The 23,029-nt window shown below is 34.4% G+C and overlaps 1 protein-coding gene across 2 annotated transcripts in view; it reads left to right on the top strand.

Annotated features, from left to right (window-relative positions):
- The window catches only part of LOC124633647, a 199,347-nt gene that overhangs the window by 91,146 nt on the left and 85,172 nt on the right, over nt 1-23,029 (top strand). The gene's annotated exons all lie outside the window — the stretch shown is intronic.

The raw sequence follows: 23,029 nt of genomic DNA on the forward strand, positions 1-23,029 counted from the left end.
GTATTCTAACGTATATTTCTTTCTTTTTACAGGTAAGTCGACCTTGAACTGACAACTCAGATTTGGTAAGGTTATGGATTTTATATCATAGTAAATTAAAAAAAGTTAAAAATCAAAAGTAAAATATTAACGTTTCCTTATGAAGTAAACCTTATTTTTAAGACATTTAAAAACTGCAATAAACGAGATCACGATCAATAAATTCCCTTCATTTCTCTTCTTTTACAACACTTAAATGTCACAGTTCAAAACCGCTGTCGCCCACAACTTGAGACCTCAAGTTTTAAGTTCCCCCTAACTAATTTACGTGGCGACTTGACGAGATAGGATTAATAGAATTTGAGGGCGAGCCGCAATGCAGTTACGGCCGGTTACTTGGTACTCTGAAAATGGAAGACACTTAGACGTAATGGATTAAAAGACCTTGTGATTTTTTATTTTTTTGAGGCCTTTCCGAGAGAATTGGACTGTCAGATGTTTTTTTTATTTTTGTTTTCTGTTTTTTAGTTGAGGCAACAGTTCTATGTCCTTTCTTTTTGGCTGTAATATACTTTATCGTATGTTTCCAAGTATTTAATTTAATGTTCATTTACACCCGTGCGTTGTCGACAGGTAATGAAACATTGATATAAAACGACGTTGAATAACTGTACAATGTTCTTTTCTTCACCAATTCTAAATATGCAACTTTTTATTTAACCATGTAGCCGGTGACAATACACAAACACAATAAACATATTTAAGAAAAATCCTTCTCAAATAATACGTATCAAAAGTACCCTCAGTATCAACTCTCATTACAAACTTCTATTGAGAAGAATCAATAACATTTTTTCCATTTTATTCCGAACATCGATCATCCTGATCCCTGGTCTCGATTCAGACGCCATATTAATTACATTTCGAGAAAATCTACAGACGCGCTGGAATTCTAGACATTTCTATAATATTAGCAAGTATTTAATTAGTGCTTTGAATATTAATTTTGAGTTTCGCAGTATGGAGGTCTTAATTAATTTGTTTGTTGAACTAACGCAGTTTCTGTGGAGGAATTTCATTACCAGCATCCGCTTGGAGTTTCACCCGCGTCGTGGGGGAACTACTTTGTGCACTCGGATAAAAAAAGACTATAGTCTACACCTATATCGGAGGAGTGCTGACTTGCAGTGAATGTGGACGGACATTCACTGCAAAAATTGGCTTTGTCAGTCACTGGAGAGCACACCAGCGAAGCTCTCAAAATTAAGCGCAGATCCAAGTCGCTGTGGCCGAAATCGGCCAGGATCAATATATATATATATATATATATATATTTCGGTTTCCGATTTCGGTAGATTCGATATATATAAGTCGTATATATATATATTAGTCTACCTCAATAAATGGACTATCTTAATAACACAGAAATAATCTAAACTGTAATATAATAAAGAGGAAACACTTTTTTGTTTGTTTGTGCCCGTAAGGCTCCGAAATTCCTGAACCGATTTGAAAACCTGTTTCATTATTACAAAGCTTTCTTTCTGAGTATCATAGGCTATATTTTATCCCAGTATGGTGAAACCACGGGAAAACAGCTAATCTAGTACATAATAAAGACAAATAAAATTACTCAATTTAAATAACCCTCTTCCACACACCATCTCTCAACAAAACAGACATAAAAATAACATTCAAATCTCGTTAACAATAAAGAAATACTCAAAACAGACTGGAAGATACTCGGACGCTTCCACGTCACAACTTCTTACTTTAATAGCGGATTATCCAGCAACACTGCTCAGGCCTCCTTGAGCCAGATTGATGATATTATATACTTCCAGCTGCGATGTTTATTTGAGAAGGAATATAAAAGAAAAATAACTAAATGTCGGCCAAGTTTAATTCTTGTTTTTTGTTGAGCGTGGTTCTGTAGCCTGGTTTATTGTTACTACAAAGTATTGCCATAATCTATATATCAATCAACAGTAGCCCATCAATGATTTGGATGCGAACTATGGCTTTATACCTTGCACATCTCTAAAATTGAAAATAAAAGTAAAATTGAAAAACCGTGTTCATAATCCAATTATTTTGCTTGCCATCACTAGGCCAATGAGATATTCTACAATTACTTACTATTGAAATCAAACCGCAATTCAAACTAAGTCTCTGCTTTAATGGTAGCGCTATGTGATGGGTGACATCGGATGAAGCTCATAGAATTTACCCATTTGTATGAAACTTTACATGATACGGACACATGTTCAACCCAATCAACACTATGAAGATTGCTTTTGCTTTACTTGTTCCTTAAGTTAATCAATAATACTTTTTTCAGCTCTATACTTGATGAATCCTTCCAATAGGTAAGCATGTCATACTGTTTACTATAACCCAACTTCACTAGGGCGCCTAACTCTCAGCTGGTTTTTGGATTTGGTTTTTTTATTTTTTATCACCTTTTTATTTTTATTCTAGTTGGTAAGTGGTAGGGAATAATTTAGCATGTAAATATAGTATTAGAAGTAGAATAGTAAGTTTGTATAAAAATGTATTACAATAACGTATGTAAAGGAAATAAATAATATTTCAAAATGTTCCATTTTACTAGGGAACTCTAAAATAGAAAGTATAAAGTGACGCGTTTAATTTCCGACGTTTGAGGTCCTGGCCTTTCTGAATGTACTAAATAAACGTCGACATCTTCCCTCGGTCTTTTATAAGGATAAAAGATAGCTCAAAATGTGGGAGTTTTCAAAACATGTTGAGAGCGCCATAAATATGGGTATTTTATGGGATTTTTCCGAGATTTAATATGCCTATTATGATAATTTAAAGTAAATTTAGGGCTTTCTTAAGTAGTAGGATTTTTTATTTGACTTTTTAAGCAATTTGGAATGGCTGCTTATTTTTGCGTTTAGAATATACATTACAGCAGCTTAGAGATATTATAAACCATGAAACTTTCATAAAAATATCTAGCTTTTTACCATCAATAAATAGCCTTAGAGAATCTACTTAAAATAGGACTTGGGCCTTGGGCATTGGCTGGGCCCCGCTGGGAAATGCTGTAATACTTACATGAAAATTAATTCCTAGATGAATTTTTATCTTAAATATTTTGAATTAACTTAAATCCATATCATTAGGAATCTCCAATTTTTCTTCAACCGCCATCTTTAAATTAAACACCCTCAAGCTACATCCGCTTGAAGATTACAAAACCATATTTATTCAAATAAACGTTGGTAAAATGAAGGAAAGTCCCCATTCTGTACATTCGCTTATTATCCTTCACGCAATCGCAGATCGTTGATTCGACAAACAGGGGAAACGAACCAGACTCGCAGGAATCAGGGCTGGGGTTCCCAAACTTGTTTTAAAATTGATTAAAAAGTATTGAGTACATTCAATTGACTGTTTTCTTACTATACTTATTACGTAAACATGAAAAAAAATAACGTGCAATAGCATATTGGTGATTTTTTCTTTATTAAGATGTTAATTGATTTTTTAAAACTAAAAGCTGAAATATGAAAATCTATTATCCATTATGATTTTTTTTTACTCAGAGCCATTGTATGCTTTCGGCATGCTTTATGCGTAAGTAAATACATTACAAAACTCAACGGTGGTCTGGTAACTAAATTCGTGATAAAAAAAAACTAAAATACATTAACTATCTTAGTGTAATAATTTGAATATGCACTGTAGTACCGAAATAATACCTAATATATAGCAAAACTTTGAGGACCACTGTTGTAGACGCTGAAATAAAAATATGAAATACCTTTATTAGAGCGGTTTTGGTTACGTCGTTTGCGGATGTCACGTTTATATTGGCTCCTAGATGTACTAAGTTAATTTCGTCTATAATAACGGTTTTTGGAAACTATGCTTTGCTGAAGTTATACAAACTGTTTCCTACCTAATCACATTAAATTAAATACGTTAATATACTGGCTAATATATATATGTTGATTAGCACAAAGAAAAAAAAATACGCAAAAATAAACAAATGATTTTTCAAACAAAGTAAATAGAATAAAACATTAGAACACCGTTTATGAGTCAGTCGTTACAAACAATGGAAATTCTCCCTTGAAAACTGACAGCTGTCAACTGGTCAAAACACTCGATACTCCTAACTTTATCTCTGCTTTACACATGATGTCGTAAAATAATCATAATATTCAGAGACACTTTTGCAGCTTCCATAAAAATTGGCCAATTCTTTAGGACAGGTTTTATTAATTTTATGAGGAGCAAAGCAAAAAGTTCTGAAGGCTTATAATTTTCCACAATTTATCAGAACTCTCAACTACTAATCTACAGTGGTTTCTCCTTATTAATATCTGCATATTTTTTGTTCTCTGACCCTAAACGGACGTCAAGCACCCCTCGAGGGGTCACAAAACAAAATAATATATTTAAGAGCTGTTTGCGCAGATGAGGGAAGCTGTGTTTCATTAAGATGTGTTTACAGTACTTTTCAGATATTACTTCAGAGTTTCTCCCTTTGTAATCGTTATTTATTTCGTTGGCTTTTGTTTTTTATCATTTGTTTTTTTGTTGAAGGTGGAAAAAGTATTGTTGTATAAATATCAGTAGGTATAATACGGCTAAGAAAAAAAATATATATTTACAGTGTTTTCACACTGCTGTTAGTAAGAAATTTCCGCGAACCGGCTGAAGTGTGAAAAGGCTGTTAAGCTGGGAATGGAGACTACAAGCTTGTAAAAAATTTCGCCTTGACTACTCCATGAAAATGGATTACCCTAAGTATCAGAAGCACGTTCAAAAAATTTAAAAGTAAGCAGTTCCATCCGTACTCGCCTACTTACAAAAACACTGCATAAACTATTTAAAAATAACTATGCCGATCAAAACCTTGATTCTTAAATAAAATACACATTATGCAACCACACAAACAGATTTACATACACAAAACTACTGAAACATAAAAGATAAAACTGCAAAGAGTAGAAGGTATCGTATGTAAAGTAATTAGCGCGGGTTTGGCGCCGAGCCAGTATAACATCACTATGTCGCGGAGCATTAATCCAACTGGAACAGCCGTGAGACCAAAGAATCTAGGGAGTTTCTTGACGGTTCTTCTCTAAAACACCCATTCCTTGGAATTGAGCACTTTACTATTGATGTTTCGTAAGAACCTGTGGTAGGTTATTATAAAATAAAAATCTTTGCTTTTATATCTATTCGAAAAGTGTGCTTTACATTCCTAGGACGACAATGCAACCAATAGGCATGATGACAAATTTTTAAATTCCTTTGTATTATATAGGTATACGTCTATTTTATATGAAAAATTATTAATTTTAAGAAAATGCGAAGTTTTTTTATCAAATAATTGCATTTTTCTCTGTCCACTTTGAATCCGGCGCGAAAACGCTTGTCAGTGTCATGTCGTCACTTGTGACGTCACGACTGAAATTATAAGACGCAAGTAAACAACGCTCGTGCAATAATTAAGTTTTTTGTGTTATTAAATATGAATTCGAAAGGGCATAGGTGTTGTGGGGTCCCCCAGTGTAAGAACACATCCAAAACAACTCCTGATAAGTTATTTGTGTACGTTCCTCGCAATAAAAAAATACGAAACAAGTGGCTTAAACTTGCAAGGCGAGATTCAAAAGCAATATTGCCCAGGGTACAAGTTTATTTTTGTGAAGATCACTTTGATGTAAGTTATTACATAGTTCTCTAGATTCTAGCATAGTTTATAATGTAAATAACTATTTCGAGGTTAGGTTTCATCTCTCATTGTTTTTTGATTAAACTAGTATACCTACTTACATGGAAGTTTTAACATTTCTAAATTCAGCTGAACAAAAATCTTTATTTGATGGCAAAAACTTTCCCAGCATTATGATATCAATTCTAGGCAAATTAGCGCTGTTTGCCTTGATAAATCCGGGCTCCATAACTCGTGTTATAAACAATTATATAATTAATTAAAAACAAAGATCGCAGTGGAAGTTCACAATAACGAAATGTGACGTTCGCGCGCTTTCGCGCGAGTTGTTTTGAGAAATGACGTCACGAGCTCTGATTGGTGTTCAATATATCATGGCGGATTGCCTTATTTCGTAATTTTATTTTATAAAAATACATATTAATCACATTATTAATAAAGAAAACAATGCGCTTTTTATATTCCAAGCTTCAAGTTTAATTTAATAAATATATTATTTTAATGATTTTTGATTTGCATTTTTGATCACATCATTATATACACACATGACAAAATTGACAACCACAAGCATAATATCGTCCGATATTGAACTTGCGAGTATAAGCGGCTCTCTATTACCGTTACCTTTAGCAGAAGGAACAGATGTCATGTTCAGTTGGCTGAGTTATCTAAGCTACATCCACAACCGGTGGCTTGTAGCGGCACAACGGTAAATGGCATTAGCGATATTTGATCGGGACATACCTCTAACGTATGGAAAAATGGCGGGCGGATATTCCGTTTTTTAGTCGGTTTCTCGCTGTGAATTTTTCAGAGAAGAATTCACTTATGACTTTTGCGTGCAGTTTCCATCGAAAAGAAATGACGATTTACACTTGACTCCAGGCGTTCTTCGTTTGTTCTGCTCGCGTCCTAGTGGGAACTATCTCTCGCAACGGGATATAATGTCGTTTTTACTTTCTTAGGCATCAGGCATTTTAATCAATTGCTCTCCCATTTGTTATATTAATAAGGATGATCTATTTTTAACCCTTACCAAACAGTCTATCTCCATACAACATTTAATTCAACTTAATTCAATATACCTAGAACTAGAACTTATAGATACCGGATCATCAGAAATATTTACTATTACAAAGAAGACGCATTCACAGTTAATTCCAGATAAAAGGTCACTAGCAATATAGATTTAGGTTATCCTGTTACAAACCTCACCATTCACAGAACTAGGAAAATGTAGATAAAAACCTAGGCTTGGCTTAATAAGGCTGGTATAGTGTCGAGTTGGCTTCTCCAAATAAAATTTCATCAAAAATTGATTCAGTAGGCATATTTATAACTTAAAGTTACAGGCACAGGATCAAAAATTGTCACCACAAATGCATTCACAGTTAATTCCAGACATAAGAAAGGTTACAAGCAATATCGGTTATCCTGTTAGCCATTCACAGACCTCTAGGAAATGTAGATAAAAACCTAGGCTTGGCTAAATAAGGCAGCCCAGTATAAAGTGTCGTCGCGTTGGCTTGCCGCCAGGGCGCGTCTTTGTGCCCCCTAACTAAATCAACATTTACTATGCTTTCATTTTGGCAACCCCTTGTAGTTTGAGCTATATTTGAGAAGGATTGGTTTAATATTAGGGTGATTTGGTTTTTTTTTTATATAGTGTTGGAGAATTGTCTTTTTATATTCTTTATATATTTCCACCAGCGGTTGCACACTTGTCCTAAGAGAACTACTTGCCTCGATAAGCCTTCTCCGATAAATGGGCTATCTAACACTGAATTTTTAAATCTGACGTTCCTGAATAAACCAAGAAGCTCTTTAGCTTTATAATAATCATCTGTCTAGCCAGTTCCTGTTGTGTCGGCTTCCTTATAATATTAGAACAGATTTTACCAATATATACCAGTTAATGACATGAAAACAACATTTTGTATATTCGAACAACCTTATTCCTGTACATAAGTGGCTATGAAAATAAACATAATGTTATTCGATTTATGATTAGGCGCTCTCTGATTTTCCTCCTACTATTGCTGATTTATTTTTCTTGTATCTTTAGATTCGTACTAATCTAAGCTTACTGTATAGGGCATAATAATAATATTTTCTTTGAACACCAGATTATTTTATGTTCATATATTTACGTTCTCATACACAATTTATTAGTGTTTTAGACGAAACTAGTACCTACTTATTATAAATGTGAAAGCTTGTAAGGATGTATGTTGGTATGTTTATTACTCTCAAACGTAAAAACTATTGGAGGGATTTTGATGGAACTACCAGTAATGTAGCTTATATATAAGAACCAGCTGTTTTCCCGCGGTTTCACCCTCGTCCCGTGGGACAGTTCTCTAAACGAGATAAAATGTATCCTATGTTACTCGGGAAGAGTGTTTATAAATGAAGAGCTTTTCAACAATGAAATAAAAATCGGTTTTCAAATTGGTTCAGCAGTTTCGGAGCCAATACAAAAAAAAATATCTTTATTATATTACTGTTGATAACGAAAAGGCTACTTATTATCCGCGTGCAAGATGTACGATGAAGTACGTGAAGTACTCAAGATACGTGGGTGAAACCACGGGCGGAAGCTAGTTACTAACAACACAAATCGGTATGTTATGACGAGTATTCAATAAATCGTGTATTTTACGTATCTGTTTGGGTTTACCCGTCTCGTTTGTTTGTCCAGCTTTTGAGGAAACTTTAGTATAAAGCAGAGCATATTATTATTTGTGTGATTAAGTCATACGAGAGATTTATGAGCTTATTATGTAGGTTAATACGCGGTTGTTATGGTAGCTTTGTAGTAAGATACTTTGGGAATCGCGTTTGATTTTGTGGTTTATGTTTTTGTTTTTAAAAGCTATGTAATGAAATAAAGAAGAGATTTATATTTTTGTTTCTGGCTATTCGCAGAACAGATTAACACGCCTTATTTATACAAAGTCTTAGGAGTCTATATGAAAGTGTAGTTTGGGGCCAATGTTATATTGTAAACTGTACTTATTCTTTTTTTGGAAATAAACATTTATTTATTAAGTGAATATTGAAAAAAAAAATTGTGATCAACAAGAAAGTAAGTCATGATAGTTGTGGAGTACACCCTTTTGACCATAAACACTAAAATATCTGAGTATTTGAACAGATTGTCATAAATCAAACGTGACCAAAATTAGACGACCCAAAACCAACAATTAAATGAGACCTTGAAGTCTGTTTCCCAATCCGTGGTCAATTCAATGTCTAAGGAAATTAATTTTCCGCTCCAACCCAAACCGAAGTTACCCGACGTTTGCCGAAGTTACCCGAATCACATTCGTCAAGTAGACGATACAATAGCTTTAGAATTTGATTGAATAAGTGTGACCTTTTATAGGGTTCATTCATTCATTCGTTCTTTCCTTGCCATTCAGGAATTTAAAGAAAGGTCTTGGTCGTTCCTTGCCTAAGGTGAAATGGTGATTTGAGATATAATTTTGTCGCTTAATTTTTTATACACTGTTTGAAAAGTGACCTTTTTTCTCAAAGACACCCACAAAGCTAGGATTCTTATTTTCGCTGTCTGAACATTTTGACTAGAATATTTAAGCTGAAGTTGGGTACTTTTTTATAATGTAAAAAAAATCGCTCTGTCTTGGTAACGTGACTTGATAAATGACATAAGTTTGTGAGCTTAGGTAATATAATAATACCTTCTAGAGAGAATTCCCTAGTACATTACCTAGTACATTCACGAACAGTAAGCAGCCATGTTGTTTTATTGATAAACGTGTTGCATTTAAGTGTACTTATTGGAGCACAGGTACACTTCGACACAACACGGTTTGAGCAGATAGCTCGCAGAACTCCGGATGCGTTCGACTCGAGGCTGTCGGTAAATATTATGCGCGACTGTACTTCTATGAGTATGTACGTGACTGTACCTATTGTCAGGTGCAGGCATATTGAAATAGCGCAAATAGTAGGTGCTTTTTATTATATGAAAAAAAATAGCAACTGAAAATATTTATTACGGAATTGAAAGCTGGCAATAGCAGCTTTAAGTTAGTGGCATGTTTTTTTATTTAAGTAACATATTTCTTGCGAAACAAAGCCATCCAATAATGAAACAAGTTATTTACAAAAATATCTTCAATTTTAAAAATCTACAGATGGTACGTAGAAAATCCCCGTATCGGTTTTTGAAGATCAAACTCTAAGACTTCTGACCCGATTTTCTAAATTCTGTGCCTATGCTGCATTATCCCAGATTAAAATAATGTATATTTTATCCACGTATGGGAAATATTTATCTCAGGACGCGGGCAAAACTGGCTAAATAGCTATTACAGCTACTTAGCAACATATTCCCAACTTATCTCGATAAATGTGAAAACAGGAATGGATTGCATTGAATAAAGCGTGCGCTCAGTATCAGGTACACTCGAGTGCACAATACTTGTAGCACACTAGACTTGGTGTCAGCACCATCTAGTGTTCATCGAAATGAAATACAAATAAATGGCGTAAGTTTTGTATCGGATTAAATGCAACGTTTATTGTACTGTTAAACGTTTGGTGCTGCATAAAATTTCGATTTGTGAACCTTTTTTTCCAGCAGAGAGGGAAGGAAATAATGTGCTTCTGTCTAGATGTAAAATGTAGTTTACAAGAATACCTCGAGAAAACCTGCTTATGAAGGAAATTAATCTGCATTGAGGAAAAGTACCTAGTGTCCATGTTTTGAGAACTTTCTTTGTATGCTAAGATAAGGAAAGAAACAGAAGGAATTAAGAAAAGACATACATTTATTCTTGTAGTTATTACGACTTAACTTTGTTTTTTCCTCAGATTTGTGGGATAATTTTAAATTTTTTCAGTAAGTCACGTTTGTAAGGATCTTCGTTCCAGTTTTCCTCCACGTGTCTTTCTCGAATGTTCCGTAAAGTTGCGGTTCCACGTGGATGGTCACGTGCTTGCTGTCGGTACCGGTTGCTTGTTGTGTAATACGGCGAGGGTAATTTATATTGAGAACTGGGCTTATAAGAGGAATATTAGGAAAAAAGTGGGGATCGAAAGAGATAAATATGGAGTGTGCCCAAGATTAGATTAAGAGAATTCGTACCATTACTTACATAAAATAATTCTTACCATATTATAATGTATAAGTTTACTTTTCTTTTATGGTAAGACATGATATCTGGCAAGCAAAACACACTGAAACATGGGAACAATTAGGGTTATATCTGAATAATGTGAAGAAGTTCCATCAGACATGGGTGAAAGTTGTGTTGAAAACCAAAAAACACTATTATAAGTATGTATGAACAGATATCATCTTTAGAGCTTTTATTTTAAGAACGAAATTTCATTTAAAAATAGTCTTACCCATCAGCATTATAATAATCCTCATCTAAATCGAGTTCAGCACCCCAATACAACACAAACGCTGTTCATAACCGCCATACCTGGCCCACATAACAACAGAACTATGTCAGAACTCGCTGCGGTCTGTTTCAGAACAATTTCAATCAGATATGCTGGAATGTTCTGACAAACAGTCAAGTCTCAAGCGCTTTGCTCGGCTTTTTATGAAAGGAACACTTTAAAACGGGGTTCGATAATTTTGAAACTGGGTTATGTAGCGTAGGTATATGATCCTGGTGCCTAAACTGTAATGGCCTTACTACAAAAACTTAAACCCCTGTTTTACACTTGTCTAAAAAAAATTTGGCTGCAAAATGAACCATATGTCAACGTCATTATTTGACATTTTTTTAGACAAGGCATAAACTGACGTTTAAAAGTTTTTGTGGTAAGACGGTAAGTGTTAAAAGCAAGAAAACAGATTTTTCTTTAAACATGCAGTTAAGGTCTTTTGATAACATACCATATTTTATCAGTGACTCATAAGTCTATTTATTAAGTATTTTTTTAGGTGAACTGGGAGTCAACACCAAATGTATCCATATTGTTCTTAGGTAGGTACTCATGTCCAAGACCCATAGCATGTTCAAAATCCCCACTTCGCCTATCAATAATCCAATACGTAAAAATAAAATCCTTCGCGTCCCGTGCGGGATCCGTACAAATCCTCTAAGACCGTTGATACCGTGACATCGGCGGTGATCGGTGAAATTCGTACGAGATCGGCTAATACCCAATATGGCTGGACCAAGTGTTATCGTGACCGTATGCTTTGCTATTGGCAGATTCGAATTGAATTCGAATGTGGATTTGAATTTAAATTTTTAGGTGGTCTTATCGTTACGGTAAGTTTTGATGCTATTTAAATGTGAATGTTTGTGGATTTTGATGAAACTTGGCGGTAAAATAGTTATAGGTAGGTATATCCGATTAACAAATATATGTACATAGAAGTTGAGTGAAACCGCGAGCGGGAACTAGTCTAAGATAATTATATAGCTTGGTTTTAAATTCTGCTGATAAAAAAACGTTGGTGCCAAAAACAGTTCCATGAAATAAAATTAAATATGTATGAGATATGTCATACATAGTTCCTTCCAACATACCCATTTCAATTAGGAACTCAGATTCCTATTAAAATTTTAAGTTGTACGGTTAAAACGTCTGAACATGCAAATTGTATGTAAATCCGATGCCCGATATTATTGTAGAACTGAGAACAAAAATACAATGCTATTAAAAGCGAAAATTTCGGAAATAAACGGAATCCATGTGGAAATCGAGACATCCCAGTGAATCCAGTTGGCAGTTGAGCTGATCTCAATTCTAGATAACTGCGATTACAAGTGGACGGATGACTGTCCGGTGTCCGGGTTACGTCCGGGCGCCGTCCGGGATGCGTCCGGAGCAAATGTACATGATGCAAGTGAAGACAGAAGCGCCAATATAAAAATCGAAGTAGTGGCTATAAGAGTACCTTAGGAATGAGGTTTGATTACAGTCTGAGCTGAAGAAGGTATGTTATATGAAAATCCAACAAAGTACAGTTGCTAGCAATTAAATAGAAACACATTTAATTCCAATTTTCAACTGTGAAATCAATGTCAACTACATTACTTACCCAGTTTGATAATATGGCAATTTAGAAACAAAAAAGGGCACACGTAGTTTTTTTTAATGGTAGTAAATTGCTAATTTAAAAAGATAATCGGACAGTTTTTTATTACAGTATTCAGAAAAATTAATTGAATAGGTGTTTAGGCACTCACACCACTTATGATATTCATCACATTCGTTTTCATTTACCTACTCCTGTCACACAGAAGTTCAATATTTCACATTCACCGTCAACCAGTATTTCTGTATCAATCACTCAAAGTTACCTCCCTCTAATGGACCGCGGGGAATCTTTATAGATCTGACCTGAGATGCCGATAGCGAGACTAGACGAATTGACTCGCTCGTCGGATGATCCCATCGGATCTATTTGCAAGAGTTTATAGAGTGTGGATACCTGTCTTGTTTGTTTTATATGATGTGTTTTTGATGTTGGTAAGTTTATTTGATTCCGATTTATTAAACTAGATGTTTCATTATCGTCGTTTGACGTACGGGTACTAAGTAGATTCAGTTGTGAACGGTTTTGCAAAGCTGTAGAGGTTCTTTGACGAATCATTTTTTAAACTAAATCGAAGTCATATAAGTTGTAAGTATCGTAAAATTAATGGAGAAGATATATATTTTTATTAAATATATTATATATTTTTGTATCCCAAAAAAAAAAAACCAAAAATACATAAAGGTTTTCTTGCATAAAAATCATGACAAGACTCAAAGTAAAAACGATTTGTTTTCTTTAACCTAAGTAAAGTCAGCTTAGGCTTTAGTTCATGTAAGTCCATTGTTTAGCACTAATGGACCACTAAAACATTTCGGTCTTATTCAAAGCAAAACACGTTAAAAGAAACAGATTAGTTCACCTTGTATCTAACTAAATACATAGAAACATGGTTCAATCCACCCTGTTTAAATTCTCTTTTCAATGTCTTGGTTTTTCTACCAACATTGTCATTACCTTTTTCTCTAATTGTATATTAGTTAGGTGTTTTATAAATCGAGGAATTCTATTTCTTCTTCTATTTTTTTGCAAAATAACTGGCCACATCTGTAGTTAAGGCAGTTTTTTACAGCAACTGCAGACCACCAGCTATGTAACAACTACTAAACTTATCCCACAGCGAGAGCAAAATTTCCAAACTCCCACAACACCACTTGTGACTGTTGTAATTAAACACGATATAGCAGTGTTAATTTGTAATACAAATAAATAAAATAAAACTCACCCTGGGGGTTACCAGTTGGTAGTTTGGCACACTGACTGCGAGCCAATTTTGTTTTAAAACAACTTTATGCGATACGGCCTTTCAGCAAGTTTTAGTGATGAGCCGAGTGTTGTATCGATATTTTATTATTTTATTTTTTAATAATGTTCCATAATTCTTGCCAGTTTATGTGTTGTTATAATCATGATGGTAAATCAACATCTAGAGCATTAGATGAGTTCATTCATTGGAGCACTTAGGTACATTTTATTTTTAATTATGCACTATTTAATTAATAAGAAATTATTTAATATGAGTTTACAATTATAAATATACTTGTAATGTAGTAACTGGGTGCTTTAATCCAGAAACGACAGCAATTTAATCGAAAATCAATGCATGCAAGGCTTCGATTTACGGCAAAAGTTTTGGCGTTGAATGTCACAGCCATTTAAACTGCACTTCTGCATAATCTATTGGATAAGTTTCGGTACTTTTCAATTATATTCCTACATATATTATTTACTGTGTGCAAGATTTTAAGCATACCATGTTTGTGAATGTAATGATATTACTGATTTAAAATCTACATATTAATCGTCAAGTCGTTACCTAATTTTATAAATTATTTGCATTAAATCTCTATATATTTTTTTGACGAAAGCTGAACAGTTAAATAACAAATGATAATTTTTCAATAGCAAACCTTAAAAAAATATGTCGATATATCGACACTTCACATCTCTACATCGGTGTCGACAGTCAAGTATTTAGCAGAGTGAAGTACGGCGCATCGTTTCGTTAGAATTTAAAGCGCTTCAAAACTGCTTCATACCTTCACACACATAGACGGCTAGAACGGTGTCAGCCGCTTTAAAGTCAAACGTACTTTGAGCATGAAGCTTGAGGAATTAAGATAGAACATCAAAGGATTTTTTTTATTTAATGAATGTTTGCAGCAAATGCAGTAGTAAGAGGTCGTATTCCATTAGAAAAAAGGCATGTACATATGTAGATAATATTTTTCGTTACTTGTAAGACCAGAAAAAATATTTATGTGAAGTGATTTCAACTTTATTAGAGTTGTTATTTTTCTGTTAAGAAGGGACTTTAAACCAGGGTTTAAAATCCACAATTTCTTTATATCGACAAAAAGTATCTATCGATAACAATTGACATCTCTACTGTTTCTATAACCTCAAATAACATAAATCCTAACTATTGTTAAAAACCATTAAACTCCCCCAAGCATCAGGCTACACTATCATGGTATCCCCATGAAAACTTATGGTCAACCTGTTGCTCTGATGATCAAACTGAAGCTTTATGTGACAGATAATAAAAAAGGTACCTTCGAAACATTGCTCCGATTTAATCTTTTATCTTTGAGATTAGATTGCTGCTTTTGTTCCCCTCTCCTTTTTGCGGTGGTGTAAAATAATAAAGATTGTGTGTATAGATAGAGATGCAGAAAGGACAAGGTTTTTGAGAAAGAACTTTTTTGTTGATGTTTATTTTAGGAATTGAAAGTGTAAAACTAGAATCAAACTTAATTATATTTTTGACGTTCATAAGTGCTTGTAAAGGCCTAAATGAAATAAATGATTTAACATTGAATACCTAATCAGTTATTGGTATTTTTTTCTGATTGTCGTTGTATTGTGTACTAAAATACTTAAAAAATTAATCATCAGAAGACGTTAGCATAGATTGAAAATCCTAGTAACCGATTCAGTCGTAAGAGCTTACATAACAGACCTTCAGTTTATTAGGCCAACCGCCCCAGTCCACGTTATTTTAATGGCAATCCAGAATTTACGTTTTAACGTTAAAATAATTCAAAGCGAGTCTCAATCATAAAGTGGGCAGTAAATATAAAATGTTATGTTCTCCAAGGGGCTTTTAATCGAAGGTTCCCGAACATTATTGCTGGCAAGTAAAACGCACAATGCCGTTGTGAATACATCCCTAGATAGGTATGGTCCAAGGCGTAAGTGAAAGGCTGGAAGAAGTTGATTGATAGGTACAACCGTGCACGTTAATGTCGGTCCTGCGCCTGATCGCTCTTCGGTCGTGTCGGATTGCCAATTGCCATCCTATCGGGCTATAAGAGTGAAGGAATAGTGAGTGCACCTGTGTCTGCGCAAATGCTCGTGCACTGTAATATGTCCTGCATAGCTGGCCGATATACTTATATCAGAACAATTACCGTGGCCGATAATTAGCTGGGACACCATTATTATTCTAGTACTTAAACTAAAGTCAGATGTTTATAAGGCATCGTTCAGACCAAACGTATTGTCGGCCGCTGACTGTGAGCGCGCGTTACGCAGTTTATTGCTTTTCCATATATATTGAAATTGTCGTTCACACCGAACCGACTATACGCTGTTACGTCGTCTGTTGTAGCTGACTCTCAGTGGCCGATTATTTTACTACGCGACTATGCACGGCGGACGCGGATTGGCTACGCGGACGCAGTTGCCGAATAGCGCCGCTCCGCCGCGTACGCACCGCCGCGCCTCGGTACAGCACGTCGATAATTAGTGTCCCTTTTATATAAACTTAAATCAAAGACTTAAACGTATTAAAGATAGTAACTCATCGAATGTTTTACTGTCATACGAAAATATTTCTTGAACTTATTTGGATAAAGTCTATATTCGAAATATAAAGTATGAAATTGACCAAGAAAACATCTCTTCAAATTTAAGGGATGTACCCACAATCTCTTCTTTTTATTATTTTCGTCTTCCTCTAGAGCTTCGCAAATGGCAACTATCTGAATGCGCATCATTTAATTGAAATATCAGTAAAACGTCTGATTTGAAAAAATAAATTACGCTAGTTTTATCGTTTATAAAATACTAAGTGCAACTTCAAATACTGAGCCCTTTTATGTGTAGAATAGTCAGCCGCTCAGCGTACGCATCTAGTGTGAACCTACAAGAGCCTATTCTTTTGTTCACACATGTAGCGCATCGTACGCTATAGCCTATTGTCGGCTTGGTGAGTACGCGTACTGCAGATTGAGTCGACGTTCACACTGGGGCAGACAGTGAGTATACTCACAGTCAGCGGCGGACAATACGTTTGGTGTGAACAATCCCTAAAAGTTACAGTTCTAGAACAGATAAATGAGGCAATAAACCGGCCAAGTGCGAGTCGGACTCGCGCACCGAGGGTTCCGTACAAATCCTGGTTAGATAAAAAGTGAGTCTCGCGCCAACCGTTCAGTTTAGAACAATCATAGTTATGGTAATTTCGTGAGAGTCAAAATAGCTAATATTTTTTATTTTATAATATAACTAAAATAGTAGGCCAGTACCTTGTAAAAGTTATTTTATTAAAGTTATTTATATACAACATTTTATAGTCATCATTCAGAAATCTGATTGAAAATAACTAATTATGTCTTAAAGGTCATTGGGCATATCTGACCCGCTTTGTAAAAAGTGGCGGACATGAATCAAAGTAGTTTTAAATCGTGGAGAATGGTATGACGTTTCTTTGAATGTCCAGGATCGTTTGAAAAATATAATAGACAAGCAGTTTCAGAGGATTTTACAGGTTGCAATGCTAGTTTTTATTGTTAAAGACTTTTCATAAAGAAAGGATCTGGAAACCCTGAGTAATCGAGGGCAACTCTTGAATATTGTAGTCACGCATCGAGTCAAAACCAGACATGTGAGTGTATTTTTGAGGGTACTTGTAAACAGTGAAGGTTTGGAGCTGATTTGATTATGGAGACTACAGAGAGTCGAGGGAACTCCTGAATGGTATGTTGCAACTACCACGTGTTTGGGCTTATTTTATTCGTATTGGCGAAGACTTTCCACATAGATAGGTTTAACTGCCATTGTGGGATCGATAGCAAAGATCAGATATAGTTATGGGAACTCCTTTACAATTTATAACGTAACCTTGTGTTGGAGCTTATTTTATTTTAGGTGATGAGAATTCACTACTAATGGGATCTATTATTTTTTTAAACATGCATAGAGTTCTCTCGACTTTCTCACGTCTCCATCATCAGGTAAGCTCTAAACTTTCACTGTTTGATAGTATCACCAGACATACATCTGAGAATCAAGTTTTAATCCTATGCATGCCTACAATTTTTTATAGTTGCCCTCGATTTCTCAGGATTTCCATCATCAGATCCTGACCTGATGACAATGGAAATAAACGGCGAGTATACTCTTTCACTACAAAGAAATGATTTCTCAAATCCGTCAAATTTGGTCGTTTAAATTCCCCATTGAAATGAGGAAAATATTTGATGTTTACACCTGATTTTCTCTAGATTCTCACGGTTCACATAGATGCGACTAATGCCATAGTAAATCAGAGCCTTTATCATTATACTGTGCTATATTTCGTTCGTATCCGCCGTGGGTATGGTTTTCATACTAAGGTGCCCAATGACCTTTGAATGATTTAAAATTTTTCATAGTTTAGTGGCAATTATATTTAAGAAGTGTTTGATATGAATTTCAACTTTAATATCTCTACGCGTTCATGTAAAAAAGGGTAGTTAGTAAGTTTATAATTATTAAAAAAATATTTTATGTCGTGTAAGCAAAAATAATATTTTAATATTTTATGTAACTTCAAATTAATCATTTTCGCAATTTTTCCTTTATCTGTACTATATAACGCTGCTTCGTGGCGAATTTCAAGATTCTGAGTTCACGGGAAGTACCTTGTAGGTTTTGATTCCCTAGCGTGTGACAGAAATTCGTCTAAGGTGTCGGTATAACTGCTGTATCTTTTGATCGCGTTAACTTAGAAGTTTGTTTTTTTCACTGCCTAAAGGGACAATAGACTTAGGTATTTGGTATAAATTTCAATTTGATACCTTTATTCGTTCGTGAGAAATAAGGTAGTAAGTTTCATTTTATTAAAATATATTTTTTTATATTATATAACTATATAAAAAAATGAGATTTTCGTAATTTTTCCTATATTTGCATTATATGACAATACTTCATGCCAAATTTCAAGACTCTGAGTTTACGGGAAGTACCCTGTAGGTTTTGATTCCTTTGCGAGTGTCGAGAATTTGTTGAAAATATCGACATAATCGGTTGTATCTTTTGATTGGCTTGGCTTAGAAGCTTGATATTTTCACAGCTTAAAGGGACAACAGACCTGAGCATTTCATGTGAATTTCATCTTGATACGTCCACGCGTTCTTGAGATAAAGGGTCTTGACAGACAGACAGACAGACAGACAGACAGACAGACAGACAGACGGACAACAAAGTGATCCTATAAGGGTTCCGTTTTTTCCTTTTGAGGTACGGAACCCTAAAAAATCTGTAAGGCACGTATAATCATTAAAAGAGTGCATTCTCTTTTTTACTGCCTCCTTATTATAGCTCTTTTTATATACCTACTGGTGAAATAATCTTTTGAATGTCCTGTAAATTAACATCTATTGTCTCTATTAAGCTATATTTTGCTATTGTATTCTACAATTTATAAAAACATAATATACATTGTTTGTGATACCTAGTCGTGGTGGCCTAATGGGTAAAAGACCAACCTCTCAAGTGTGAGGGCGCGGGTTCGATCCCAGGTCAGGCAAGTACCAATGCAACTTTTCTATGTTTGTATGTACTTTCTAAGTATATCTTAGACACCAATGACTGTGTTTCGGATGGCACGTTAAACTGTAGGCAGTGGCGGGGCAAGGCCTAAATTTGATGTGGGCAAGACAGATTTCGCGAGGCCCTGTTCCATGGCGACCTGAAGACGGATTCTTTAAAATAATAAAAACAAACAAAACAATTAACACTGCCAAGTTTTTATTCATAAAAATAATTACAAATTAGATTAAAGTCGCTGGCAGAAGCCAGTACTGAATAACACTATTATACGTTTCTATTTAGGGCCGGTTTTAACTCTACCAGCGCCCTGGGCGAGATTTCTACGGCGCCCTCCAATTGCAATTCAAACCCATAGGTAAAACAGAGACATACGCAGTTACCGATTGCGCGAGCGAAGCGAGCGCGAATTTTTTTTATAGTTAACAAGTCAAAGCAAAAATTACGTAAAATGTAGCCCAATCGTACATAAGTTGTTGCTGGTGGGTGATGGCAAAAATACGGGAACATAGCTTCTGATTAGGCGAGCGAAGCGAGCGTGAAATTTTTTGTAATATTTCAGAACTCAAAACAAAAATTACTTACAATGTACCCCAAACGTACATAAGTTATTGCTCGTTGGTGATGGCAAAAATACGGGAACATAGTATCTGATTACGCGAGCGAAGAGAGCGCGAAATTTTTTGTAATATTTTAGAACTCAAAAGAAAAATTACTTAAAATTTAGCCCAAACGTACGTATAACTCTTTGTTGACGCCTATGTATTAAAATTTTGGGACTTAAAGTAGTACTGACTTAAAGAAAGTTCATATGGAAACTATAAGTTACTTTCTTATTAATAAAAGGACTTAAAAAACGACGCTACCTTTTTGCTAGGGTAGACTAAAAAATGTTGACACTGACAATGAAAACAACTGTACAGTGAAGTAAGCCAAAAATTTTTGAGTTTTGGATCACTAAAAGTCCTAAACATATATGATAAAAGGCAACTGTTAAGTGAAGAAGCCGCGAGCGAAGGGAGCGTGAATTTTTGTGAGTATTCGGACATTAAAAGTAGCTGTATGTGATAAAAAATCAAAGTGTAAAGTAAAGCAACCGCGAGCGAAGCGAGCGCGAAAATTTTTGAGTATTCGGACATAAAAGTAGTGTTTGTTCGAGAATTTCTCAAATTTAACGCGGAATTAAACACAAATTAAAAGAAACAAAATTGATTTATTTATTTTTATATTCTCGCTTTAAAAATTTTTCAGTTTACAACTTGTACCACAACAAAAAGCATAAAGAGGTGTATTATGCTCACTTGTCCTTGCGAAAATGTTTCGCTCTGCAAAAGGCTTCTTTCAGTAAACCTTAATGAATAGAATCCAGCATTTAATGATGAGGGCAATTAATGTGCCTTATGAAGCAGAGCTTTATCTTCGTCTATCTTATGGAACCTCTGTAGAGTTACTTGGGTGTTTTGTTACAAGTATTCTGTTGTGGAACGCTGGTTTTATTTAATGTAGGTTTGTTTGAGTCGTTATGTGCTGAATTTGTAACGAGTAATATACCTAAGTGACTATTTTTATTGTTGTAAGCAAAATAATTGATAAATGCTATCCTTAAGGTGAGTTGCATTATCTAACTATAACGATAACCGAACTATTTTCTCAAATCGCCGATTTGACCAATGAACGACTTGAACAGCAAATTATATGGCTAGTTATGGTTTAGTTATCGTTAATCGGGTCTTAATCTTGGAAAAACTACATACTTATATACACAGTAGTATGCATAAATGTATAAATGAAAATATTATAATTTTGTATTAGGGAAACCTGTAATGATATTGATAATGTTGTTGTATATAAATAAATAAATAAATAAAATATTTTCTTACTGTAATATGAACTTCAAATCTTCCAAAATTGATTCCTAATTTCAACAACAAATCCCAAATATATTTCTTAAGCCTCCAAAACAGCGTGAAGCAAGCTGTCAAGCTTCGCAACCAGTTCATTTAAACTTGAAACGTGAAATATTCGGAAACTTCACAAACTTCTGTTTTTCATTGAAAACACTTCCTGAGAGTTTCGTTTGTTTTATTACGATGCTGATGGGGTTATTTTTAGCAGTGTATTAGGCGTTGGGGACTTGGATTGCGGAAGATGAATTGATTTTTATTTGATGAAATGTTGATTTCAGGATAAGTTTGTAGAAATTCTTATTTGTTGAAGAATTATCAGTCTTTATTTTAGTACGTTGTCCTCAATTTTTTTATGAGTGTCAAATTAACAATGTATTTTTGTTTTACAGGTAAGTACCGAGGAGTCATAAAATCGATACAGGATACTCAAGCATATGTGAGTGACATCACTATTAAACTATTTGAATATAACAAAAATATGTAATTTTCACCGATTGCGAAAATAAATATTCCCCAAACAAAACATATTAACGAAATTCTTTGAAAAACTTGGAAAAGAAAAAACAATTAAACTGACAACTTATCTATCCGTCGACCCTTTGTCGATTTTCCTTAACACCCTCAATTTTGCAGAGGGGAATAAGCCTCATTCATTTTTATCCCCATCCGGTTTTTTAAACCGGCACCAGTGACCCGGATAAGTTATCGCCCTTGCTGCTAAACGGTACTTTTAATTATTTTTTCGAGAGCCCTGTAATGTTGAGACGTAATGGCCAATTTTGAGGACTTTTAATTCTGCTGAATAAAAATATTAGATATTCAGTAGAGTTGCTTTAAATAATAATTTAAAATCTATATATATAAAAGAAAGTTGTGTTAGTTACACCAGTTATAACTCAAGAACGGCTGAACCGATTTAGCTGAAAACTGCCAGGGAGATAGTTTAGAGCTAGGAGAAGGACATATGATAGTTTTTATTACAAAAAATAAAAATAAAAAATACAATTTATTCCGGACATACAGCGCCATCTATTGTTCAAATCAAAAATCTGCCGGATGCCACTATTCCACGCGAACGAAGTCGCGGGCAAAAGCTAGTGTTTTATAAATGTCAGTTAACTTAAACCGGACTTAGTCTCATATGTCCATGAAAACTTTGATTTCTTTCAATGAAAATTCGCTTCGTATCCGTAGTTAAATAATTATATAATATAAAAAGTAAATAAGAAACCTCACACCTTAAAAATATAATTTAATTTGATCAAATAAACAGTCGTAACAAAATTCCTATAAAAAAATAAGTACATATTTTTCACGTGTCGTGATCGTGTCGTGGACGTTAAAAACAATTGGTCCATTGAATATGCTACGTAATCTGAGAAATAGCCTATATTAGCCGAAGCGGACATTTTTAATTCCCTTTATGATAACAGGCTAATATTTTAACGTTTTCTCAGGCGTTTAGCGAAACATAATTAAGTGGAAGTGGGCAACAAATAAGCAATATTTCTTTATTAATTAGCCTGGGATTTTATAATTTGCTTTTACAATATTTTTTTTGTGAAATATGAG

The sequence above is a fragment of the Helicoverpa zea genome, chromosome 10, assembly GCF_022581195.2.
Source record: "Helicoverpa zea isolate HzStark_Cry1AcR chromosome 10, ilHelZeax1.1, whole genome shotgun sequence".
Taxonomy (NCBI): domain Eukaryota; kingdom Metazoa; phylum Arthropoda; class Insecta; order Lepidoptera; family Noctuidae; genus Helicoverpa; species Helicoverpa zea.